The following is an 11,926-nucleotide window of genomic DNA, read 5'->3' on the forward strand; positions in this document are numbered from 1 at the left end:
ATTATTTGAGTCAACAGGGTATTGTGCATCGTCTCGCTTGTCCTTACACGTCTGCTCAGAATGGTCTTGTTGAACGAAAACATCGACAGATTGTTGAAATAGGTCTTTCTATGTTAGCTCATGCTTCAATGCCCTTGACATTTTGGAATGAAGCTTTCTGCAGTGCTGTGATCTTGATCAACAGGTTACCCTCTCATCCTCTGGGTGATGTTTCACCATATGAAATGCTGTTTCAGGAAAAACCCGATTACACTTACTTCAGAATTTTTGGGTGTTTATGCTTTCCCAACCTGCGACCGTTTACCAAAACAAAGTTACAATTTAGGTCAATACCCTGTGTTTTTCTAGGATACTCTTCCTTCCATAAAGGTTACAAATGTAGGGATCCCAATGGTAGAGTGTATGTTACCTGTCATGTCACTTTCAATTTCCTTACAAAGCTGCTTTGTCAACAGTCACATCACCTACATCTAGTCAACACGTTAGTGCTAAACTCTTAGTCTTACCTTCCCCTAATGAACCGTGTCCTAGCAATCTACCTACACCTCCACCTAACAATCTACCTACACCTCCACCCATCACGTCAACTACATCTACTACACCGACTTCTTCACAATCAATGTCCAACACACCGTCTACCTCTCATAATATAATACACAGTCAACCTACTCCCTCTATGTCACCTATGCCATTGTCCCCTGAACAACAAGCACACCCTTCTCAAATTAACACCCACAACATGGTTACCAGAAGCAAGGCTCGAATTTTTAAGCCGAAAGCATACCTGAGCACATCAAGTTCGTTATCAAAAGATGATCCTTCTGACATTCATACAGCAATGACGTTTGAGTGTTGGCAGACAACAGTTTACAATGAGTTACAAGCCTTGGCTCGCAATAATACATGGACCCTGTGTTCTCTTCCAGAGAATCGAATAGCAGTAGGGTGCAAGTGGTTGTTTAAAGTTAAAAGAAAGTCTGACGGATCTGTTGACTGATATAAGGCTCGGTTAGTCGCAAAAGGGTTTTCTCAACATGCCGGGGTTGATTTTCGTAATACATATAGTCCGGTAGTTCGTGCTTCTACCATTCGCACTGTTCTTTCACTTGCACTTATGCAGGGGTGGCCTCTATGTCAAGTCGACATCAACAATGCCTTCCTTAATGGCGAGCTCACTGAAGAAATATACATGGAACAACCGCCTGGCTTTGAAGTTTCAGGAGTTGCTGGTCAAAAATTGGTGTGCAAGCTTAATAAAGCATTGTATGGTCTGAGACAAGCACCTCGCGCCTGGTTCCAGACTCTTAAGGAATACCTAGTAACACGACTTGGTTTTCTTATGTCCAAAGCTGACTCCTCTCTATTCATACGAGTTTCTGAAGGGAAGTATCTTCTTCTTATGGTATATGTCGATGATATTGTGATCACTGGTAGTCATGAACAAGATATAGAAGATGTTGTGCATCGTCTTCACAGCAAGTTTGCCCTTAAGGATATGGGAGCACTTAGTTTTTTTCTGGGCATTGATGTTCAGAGGACATCCCAAGGACTGATGCTGAGTCAGAAAAAATATGTTACTGAACTCCTTGAGAAAACCGGAATGCATGGGGCTGCATTCACACCGACACCTATGGTAAACCTGCCCAAGCTAGTAGCTTCAGATGGCAGTCCTCCTTTCCCTGATGTGCACCTATATAGAAGTGTTGTGGGTATTCTACAGTATGTTTGCATTACCCGACCTGACTTGTTTTTTTGTACCAATAAACTCAGCCAATACATGAATGCTCCAAGTGAAACTCACTGGAAAGAAGTCAAACGTGTCTTAAGGTATTTTGCTGGCACCATCGATCATGGATTGTATTTTCAAGCAGGACAACGAGAGCTGGTGGCCTATTCTGATGCTGACTGGGCATCATCCATCGAAGATCGGCGTTCTACTTCCGGATATGTGATATATCTTGGTTCAAATCCTGTGGCGTGGTGTTCAAAGAAACAATCGGTGGTGTCCCGATCATCTGCTGAAGCAGAATATCGCAGCCTAGCGAACTGCGTGTCTGAACTATGGTGGATTCAACAGTTGCTGAAAGAAGTTGGAATACCATTGACTAAGGTGCCAATCATCTGGTGCGACAACTCCTCAACAGTATCAGTCACAGAAAATCCCACACATCATGCAAAGATGAAGCATGTTGAGATAGATCATCACTTTGTTCGTGAAAAGGTTCTTGCTGGTTGCTTACAAGTCAATTTTATTCCCTCTGCTCAACAAGTTGCAGATGTCTTCACAAAACCGATCACCCTAAAGCTATTTTCATCCTTCAGACGTGCACTTCAGGTTCTGACGTCAAGGGAACTTTGTGATCGAAGAAACAAACAAGCTGGGGGAATGTTAGAGTAGTTACTAAAATAGTTAAAACTGTTATAGTCAAGAACGGTTGTTAGCTGTTAGTCGACTGTTAGTCTGTTAACGTCAGTTACGTTAGTTACGTTATGCAATTTTCTATAAATGCATGGTCTCTGCATGCATTGAATAAGATGAAGAGAAGATTATTTCTTTCTCTTTGTGTTTTGTTCAATAGTTTAACAATAAAAAGGGAGTCTATCGATTCTGATTCAGAAATAAATCTCCTAATCAAGAAACAGTGGATTTCGATGTACATGAAAGCCATTTATCGTACTATGATCGCCATGCAAAAGACGGTAACCTGCACTGTTATTCTCATGCTAGAACATTTGGAGCCCTTGTTCGAACAATTATCAAAGTTATAGGAAGCTCTTTTTAACATTCAGTTCGAACAGCACTGGTTGGAGGTACTGGCGGATCGTCAGTCCACATGTACATATTCGCTTTAACTGGACTGAATATCTATCTCATGAATGCTTTGTAGTTGTGTCCTCACCCTTCAATTTATTTTTATTTTTATTTTTTTGCGCAGTAAATGAAGGAATGAGTCAAAAAGCAGTTCACAAGGCCTTATATGAAGCGGCAGCACTAATTGGAGCCAGTCTTCTGCAAGTTTTCCTACTCCGACGCCTATTTGACTGGAAGCTTGCGATGCCCCGGGTTTAGTTTAGCACCGCAAGGCAATGCTTTATTAAGCTGTTTGATTAGTGCAGGTTATTTTCATCTCAGGCAATCAATATACATGCATAGAATCCAATGACATCTTTAGATTTCCCAAGGTTGAGCTTTAGTGATATAAAATTTTTGCTTAAATTGTTTGTGTGATTCGATGTTCATCAGCCTTAATTTGGAGAAAAAAAACATACTTTTCCCTTTTGGCTGAAATTGTTACTCATGCAAATGAAAGACAGGATAGTCGAGTTCATATAGAAAAAAAAATCTAATTTAACTGATACATTAATTCATTCAAAACTGCGTTCACAAATGATGTAAAATTGGTCCATGACACTTAAATGATGTACAACTCATTTTCATTTGATAGTTCCTTAGGTTTTTCTTACACATTACTTACTTCTTCTACCATGACTCTTTTAAAAATATAATATATATATATTCGAACTCGTACCTTTTTTATTACTGTAATTACAATGATTTCAATTGAACTTAAACTCAATTGATGTATCATATTTGATTTTTTTCAATGTAGCAAAATACCCACAATAATTACACCGACTTGATATTGGTTACTCTCAATTGATGGACAGCTATTCCTTCGCATCATCGACAAAGACTGAAAATTTTGTAAGACTCGAAATTAAATTGTAATTTTACTTTTATTAATTTAAAATTTTAAAGAATTTAAATAAAAAAAATTTATTTAAACATGTTATGTGATGTTATTTCGTTTTATGATCTAATGAAAACTACGAAAGAAACTAAGTTTCAACTTCCAGGTCGTCTCCTTTCATTTTGTTTCTTTCATATTTTATGAAATATGAATATCATTTGACTTACACATTTTTCATTGATGATCCTTAGAAATCCGTAGTTGGATTTGAAACCACATGAATCCGACAAGTCATTACAACAAATAACTATAATACAAGCTACATGGGTATACTTTCATAGCTTCATCCTGAGGGCACTATCTGGTGTTGGAACATATGTTGTCAAGTTGCATGATGAAGGTGGTAAAAAACTTTCAACACTAGAAGTTTTTGGAGGTAACTAATTAACATCCATTGATGACCTTCATTATATCAGAAGAGTTATGACTCATAACATTTGAATATAATATAATATAATTTTAAAGGTGAGCGTTGGACCGAATCTAGTAAAAAATCTACGAGTTAGTCAAGTTAACGGGTCCTATTTTATCACCCTAATTCAATTTAAAAAATTTTCGAGTCGAGAAGAGTGAAATGAAATTCGAATTGAGTCAAATCGAATGAATTTATTCAAGCTAAATTAAAAAACATTAAACATGCCAAATTAAAAATATTTGTTATAATATAACTAATTTTATGTTAGAATGCATAAATTTGAAATAATATATATTTGAAAATTCTTTTACAGCAAAATAAGAGCATGACATAAACTTGAATTGGTAATTTGCTTGTTTGAATTTTTTTTGGAATTTTTTTTAAAAAAATTAACCCTTTTATTTATTCTTTAGATTTTTTTAAAAAAAGAAATTTTGAAATTTTAAAAATTATTTTGATTATTTTTTAAATTTTTTGTTGAAAGAGACCAATTTGTTCATTTTCAAAATTGACAAGGACTAAAGAGGTATTTACACCAATATATTAGTCAAGTTATTACAATTATAAAATTCAACTCAACTCGAACCTAATAACCCAACTTACTTATTCTAATTAACCTAAAAAAACCTGAATATGATTAACTCAAAATTAAATTATTTATTTTTTCAAGTGAATCAAATCTTACTTACTCATGTAATATATATATATAGATATAGATGTATGTATGTAAGTTATAGATTATATTGAGAAAAGTTGAAAAGAAAGGAGTTATAAAAATATATGTGTTATATCCTTGTAACGTAAATCACTAATAGCAAAATCTAAAACTTTTTGATAACAAGTTGAATTTGTAGGTTTAATACGTCTAATTTCGGTAATTTTTATTATGAATTTGTAATTTTTATTTAACTTTATCAAGTACGTAGTTGGAGTATCAAAATTCAAAGTTAACAAGTAAATCGAGCTAAATTGAAGTACATGCAATTAAAGGGGGCCAAATTAAAATTTTGGAGAAATTTATGGCTAATCAGATTTTTTATTTCACTTTGTAAAAGCAATATTTAAAAAAAGATATAAAATTTGATTTTATGTGATAGGTTATTAGATGAATTAGGCTAAATTTAGCATATGAATTGTATACAAATACCTTATATTGTGGCTTTGAAAAATACACTTGAAATTGAATAAAAACAATTTATTTATTTTCTCTTTCCTGCGTCTGTAGCAAGTTTGTGAGCAATTTGCCATTTCATTTTATTTTCCTTATTTCTTACACTTTTGGTTCAATTGCTCCCTAGGTCCTTTCTCCTTCCCATCCTCCATCATTACCATTAAATTCCTTCCCATAAATCATCAGAGCATGATTAGTTCCATGCTCAACTAATTTCCTTTTAGCATAAATCAACAGAGCATGATTAGTTCCATGCTCAATTAATTTCTTTTTAGCTTTAGCCTGGTTCTCATTTCGAAAATAAATCGTGAGATATGAACCACACTAAAAATACCTTTCAACATAGTATTCATTATTTCTCCGATATATGGGATAGCCACAATCGTCCCTTAAAGTTGATTCAATTTCAGCTCAAAGTGCATGTTGGGTGGGAGTTGTATTGGAGTACAGTTGGGAAAATGAGACAATCATCTACTGAGTTTGAATTCTCGCGAATAAGTTGGCATGTTCAATTGGAAAAAGCTAGTTGGATTCCGTCAAAGGAGATAGTGATCAAATTTAAACGACCCACGCGGTTGAGGCCATTAATTCGAGTTGATTTTTTCTAGATCGCAACGCTGCCGAGATCTTAAATTGCGGACATGTATTATGTGTTTAGATAATCGGTAAGAGTTGGTTTGCAGGTCGTACTGGAACCAACTACACAAGGAAAAGTTGGCGATTGGGGCATCCTTGATCACTATAACCAACTTATCGTTTGGAAGGGAAAATTCATTTTTCAACCTTCGATTCGATTTCAGAGTGTATCGAGATTGAGGCTAAGCATTAATATATTTGATTCACCGATTTGATTTTATTTCCTTAATTTTATTTTGCAATCATAATTTGTTTTTATTTTATTTTAATTTACTTTATATTTGTTTATTTTATTTTCTTTATCAACTAAACCTCCTTTTTTTATTTATTTTACAGCTTTGCACGCACAAGGCGAGGGCACAACAACTGTCTAGACTCAAAAATATGGTCGCATAAATAGGAAAATTAAGAATCTCAGTCCTTGTAGAATCAACCCTACTACTCTATACTACTATTTTATTAAGTTAGAGCGTAAGAAATTATATTTGGTGGTTTTGATGCCCATCAAATTTTGGCGCCATTGTCGGGGATTGGAAATTATTCTAATTTTCATTTATTTTACTTATGACCAGGTCAGAACCGAGAACCTTAGAGTTTAAACTAGAAATCGAGAAATTAGCTCGAACACTTCGAAAAGAAGCTTTTCGGTGCGGTAAACAACCGCAAGTGAGAGAGGCCAAATACAAAACATTATCTTACACATAAACAATAGACGATACACTCAATGAATAAGAAGAAATGGAAAATCAAACCATTCGACAACTCGCTGCGGCACTAAATGAGAAACAACCGCTATGCATAACTTATCTGATAGGAGAAACACCATTTGAATTAAAGTCGGGCTTAATTCATTTATTGCCAACTTTTCATGGTTTGAAAAACAAGAACCCCCACACTCATCTTAAGGAATTCCACATGGTTTACTTAAGCATAAAACCACAGGGAGTAACTGAAGATCAAATTAAACTCTGAGCTTTCCCTTTTTCGTTAGCCGACTCTACTAGAGAATGACTATTTTATTTACCTCCAGGGTCTGTTAATACATGGTCAGATATGTCTCGGTTGTTTCTTGACAAGTTCTTCCTAGCAACTCGAGCAGCCAAATTAAGGAGAAGTATTGTCGGAATACAAAAAAAGGAGACAAAATCACTTTATGACTATTGGAAGCGATACAAGAAGTTGTGTGCAAGTTACCCACAATATGGCCTAACTGAATAATCGCTTCTTCAATATTTTTATGAGAGGTTACTCCCTATGGAAATGAAGATGGTTGATGTCGCTAATGGAAGGGCACTTATTAACATGACTCCTTAAAGCGCAATGGAATTAATTTTGACCATGGCTACGAATTCTCAACAGTATCGACCAACTACAGAACCCATAAAAAGGGTTCATGAGCTAAGTACTCGATCCTTAATAGGTAAGATTGACGAGCTCACTAATGTAGTTAAAATTTTGATTACAGGAAAAACGAACCCAGCTCGATTGTACGAAATTTGCGCCATGCCTGATCATCCAACCGACTTATGTCTAATTTTACACGAGGACACAACAACATAAGTAGATGTCGTTGGGAACTTTCCAGGGCCACCTCAAAGGAGTTATGATCCACATTCGAACACTTACAATGCAGGGTGGAGAGACCACTCAAATCTGAGCTATGGGTCAAACCCTCGATGCAATCAACTGTATTAACCAAGGTCATATTCGCCTCAACAGGATCAAACCCCAAAGTCATCTTTTGAAACCATAGTAGAGAGGTTAGTTGTTAGCACCAAAAAGTTCCAACAAAAGGCTAAAGCGTACTTCTAAGAAATATATCAGCAAATAAGTAAGCTTGCGCTTACAATTAGTCTTTTGGAGACCCAAGGGAAATTGTCGTCTCAAATTGAGCCAAACCCACGACAAAATGTGAGTGTTGTAACCATAAAAGATGGAACGATTTTAGAGTCAGAATCTGACACGAGTCATGATCACGACTCTGAATGGGAAGAAAAGAAACTTGAACCAACAGCTCCCGTCGGCACCACCCCCATTACCTGGAAATCTCGTTCAATGTAAAAGGGATCGAGAAGAAAAAGAGATCTTTGAGACGTTTCGAAAGATAGAAATTAATATCCTCTTACTCGATGCAATAAAGCAAGTTCCACACTTTGTGAAATTTTTAAAAGAATTATGCACTGGTAAAAAGAAACTTCAAGGTAATGAATGGGTAAATATAGGAGAAAACATCTCTACAGTTCTACAAAAGAAAATCCCGCCCAAGTGTAAGGACCAATGTATGTTTTCTATATCTTGCAAAATAGGTAATGTTGGCATAAATAAAGTTATGTGTGATTTAGGTGCATCTATTAATGTTATGTCTTTATCTATTTTTAAATTACTAAACACGGGTCTTTTGAAAGAAACAGAAGTGGTCTTCAATTGGCAGATAGGTCAGTTCTGTATCCATAAGGGGTGTTGGAAAATGTCATTGTCAAGGTAAATGAACTAATTTTTCTTGCAGATTTTTACATCATCGACATGAAGGATGACAACTCGAAAAATTCCTAGGATATTTTACTCGAAATACCATTTTTAAGCACCTCACGTACAAAAATTGATGTTCGAAGTGGAACTCTAATTACGGAATATGACGGTGAAGTGGTCAAAATTCAATGTTTATGAGGCGATGGGACACCGTAGTACAATGACGAATGTCTCTAGTATTGATATTATTGAACCCTTGACAACGTTACATTTTGAATATAATGAAGAAGATGAATTACAAATTGTACTTTGTAGTAGTTTAGATATCGACACTTTGGAAAAACTAGAGGAATTAGTGGCGATCGAGAAACCAATTCGTGAAGTTTTCATTTTCTTGGAGGCACCACAGTTTCCCAGAAGTCAAGGTAAAAATTTTGAATTGTCTCATTTGTAAACTAAACTTTTGTCTTCCATTTTGCAAGCCCCGGTGTCGAAACCATTTTTAAATTTGAAAAAAGGGGGATCGACTTTGGAAATAAAAAATGGGAGTCGCCACCGATCTTTCATTAAGGTGTGATCGGATCACCTAGAAAATAATTTTAAGTCTGCGAATTTTGAGAAAACAAGTTTGGGAGTCGGTTACACACGAGGATGGGTTAGCACCCTCGCAACGCCCAATATTGGTACCGAATTGATCATTTTATGTCTTAGTGTTGAAACTTTGAAAAGCTTTTAAAATATGATCCTTCCCCTTTCTTATTAGTGTTAATTTTATAAAAGATGCATGGATAAATCGATGTGAATACCAAAGACCTCCTTATCTTAGAGTAATAAAATGACACACCCAATACATTAGGGCATGACATTTTTAGTCCTCGAGAATAAGTTTGTCTTTTGATTTTCAAAACTTGCGTGGTGAGATTTAAAAAGGATATTCAATTGCTTTAAGTCCGATGAAAAATCGAAACCAAATACGTTAGGGCACGATTTCTCAAAGTTCCGAGCATTGAATATTGATCTTATTATTTTTTTTAAAAATCCTCATTTCGAGAAAATGACGCGTCACATCCAATACATTAGGACACGACTTATCGAATTCCCGAGAGTGAGTTTTATGTATTTTGATTAAAGAAAACTTTTGATTATTTAGATTCAACGAGGAGAAATAGAACCCAATACATTAGGGCTCGATTCTCTCGGGGATTCCAAATATCGAATATATGTGTTATTTTGAAAGGCTTTTGTATAAAATAACTTTGACATTTGTAATCTTTTGAATAAATAACAACGATTGCATAATAGTGTACAACGCGAAATGATAATTTGTAAACTAAAGCATGCATTAATGAATAACAAAGATTCGATATATGCGAATAAACAATATCATATATGTAAGAGCATCAATTTTATACCCTACACTATGCATATACTAACATCCATATTAGCAAGCAAAAAGAATTAAAAGATTAATCTAAAAAAATACAAGCGAATTAACTAAAATGTAACAAGCTTTTTTTTTAAATACCAAAAAGGTAACATGAAAGAAGAAAATTTACATATTAAAATAAGTTTAAAATAATATATATGTGAAAGTTTGAAATATTCCAAAATATAGTTAAAAGCAAATAATTTGAAATCAATAGTATTTTATGTACATACATATGTATAATAAAAATAATTTAATATAAGTTATGTACATAAAAAAAATTAAATAGGGATATTATCAGATAAATCTTTAAAGATGAAATATATAAAAATGGCTTTTAAAAGTATATTATAAAATAAAAGTTATTAAAATATATTATAAAAATAATTCATCACAAAGTTAAAATAATAATGTATGATAATAATAAAATAAAAGAATTTAAAATAAGTAACTGAAAATGTAATCAAATATAACAATAATGAAAATAAAAAAATAATAATAAATTAATATTAAACTAATTAATAAAACAATGGGCTGATTTGGAATTAAAGCAGAAATTTTGGGATAAATCTGAAATAAACAAAAGGAAAAGTCTAAATTGCAAAACGCGAATAACATAGGGACTAAAATAGAAAATATTCCTTGCCCACTCAAACGACACGCAGCAAATGGGCTAAAATGAAATAATATCGAAAATATGGGGGAAATTTTGTAAATAAACAAAAAAACGAATTAAATTAAAGAAACAAATCAGGAGGACTAAAGGCGCAAATATCCCCTCCTAGACCAAAACACACAGTTCTAGCCGCATCTGGGTCGGGTCCTCGGGTTGTTGCCTAAACGGTGTCGTTTGGAGACCATAGGATTGGCGTCAACGTCTTAGATTGCTTAAAAACCAAAGAAGAAACCTAAAATATCAGCAGCACTCTTTTCTTTTGAAAAAAAAACTAGGGCAGAGAGGCGCTCCCCCATGCGCTGCTCGAAGAACCAGCCGCTCAGAGACCTTCCGACCTCTCGCCCAACTCCGATAATGGCAGAGTGATCGACAGTTCGGCAATCAGGTATCGCCCACCCTCTAATCTCTTCTTTTTATTTCTTTTCGAACCATCAATCACACGAAACACACAAAAAAGATCAAAAGACGAAAAAATAAAACAAAAGTTTGAATCACCTTTGGTATTTTGAGAATTTTTCTCTGATTTTCTATTTCAAATTTTTGTATCTCTCTGTGTAACCCATTACAAAGGTTCCGCCTTTTTTTTTATAGGCCGGAAAAGGTAAACAAAAATGAAAAAAATACAATTTTTGTTGTCTGCTGCGTTGTTTGCATATCATTTGTAGGTGTACGGGGGCAGAAGTCGACGTGGAGGTACGGAGGCGAAGCGCGTACGTACGGAGGCCTGTCACGTGTGAAGGGGAGGGCCGAAAGCGTGTACGGAGGAGACGCACGTGCGTAGAGGCGCAGCACGCTCGGGGGAGCCTTGGGTTCGACTGCGGCACTGCTGGCTGCTGAAGGCTGGCCTAGGGTTTGTATGCTGCTTTGGTGTTGGTCCGTCGGGCTAGGGTTAGCTAATTAGGCTTAGTGGGTTAGGTTTGTATTGGGTTGAGATTTGGGCTTGGGCTGGTGTTGGGTTTGTATTTCAGGTTAATTTGGGGCTTAATGGGTTTGTTGTATTTTGAGTTTGGGTAAACTAATCGGATCTGCTATTGTAACAAAACTGGACATTTATTTATTTTTTATTTTATTATTTTATGTATGTGGGTCGGGCATAAATTGGGTATTACAGCTGCCCCTCTTTACTCGTTGTCGTGTAACCAGAACGGAGCAAAGACTCTAAAAATGGCCAATTTTGCCCGGTCGTGCTTGGACTTTGGTGCTCATGTTCTTCAAGTAGCTTCATTCCACCTTACTGCTTCTTCAGAGGTATAGGAGTTGCTTCGATCTACTCCACTGCAACATCGGGGAGATAGGATTAGTAGCTTGTAACTTTTGAAAGAATAACATTTGCTATCTCCGGTTGGCAAGACTTGATGCGATCTGCTCTACTGCAACTTCA

This window comes from Gossypium hirsutum, chromosome D13 (genome assembly GCF_007990345.1).
Source record: "Gossypium hirsutum isolate 1008001.06 chromosome D13, Gossypium_hirsutum_v2.1, whole genome shotgun sequence".
NCBI lineage: Eukaryota > Viridiplantae > Streptophyta > Magnoliopsida > Malvales > Malvaceae > Gossypium > Gossypium hirsutum.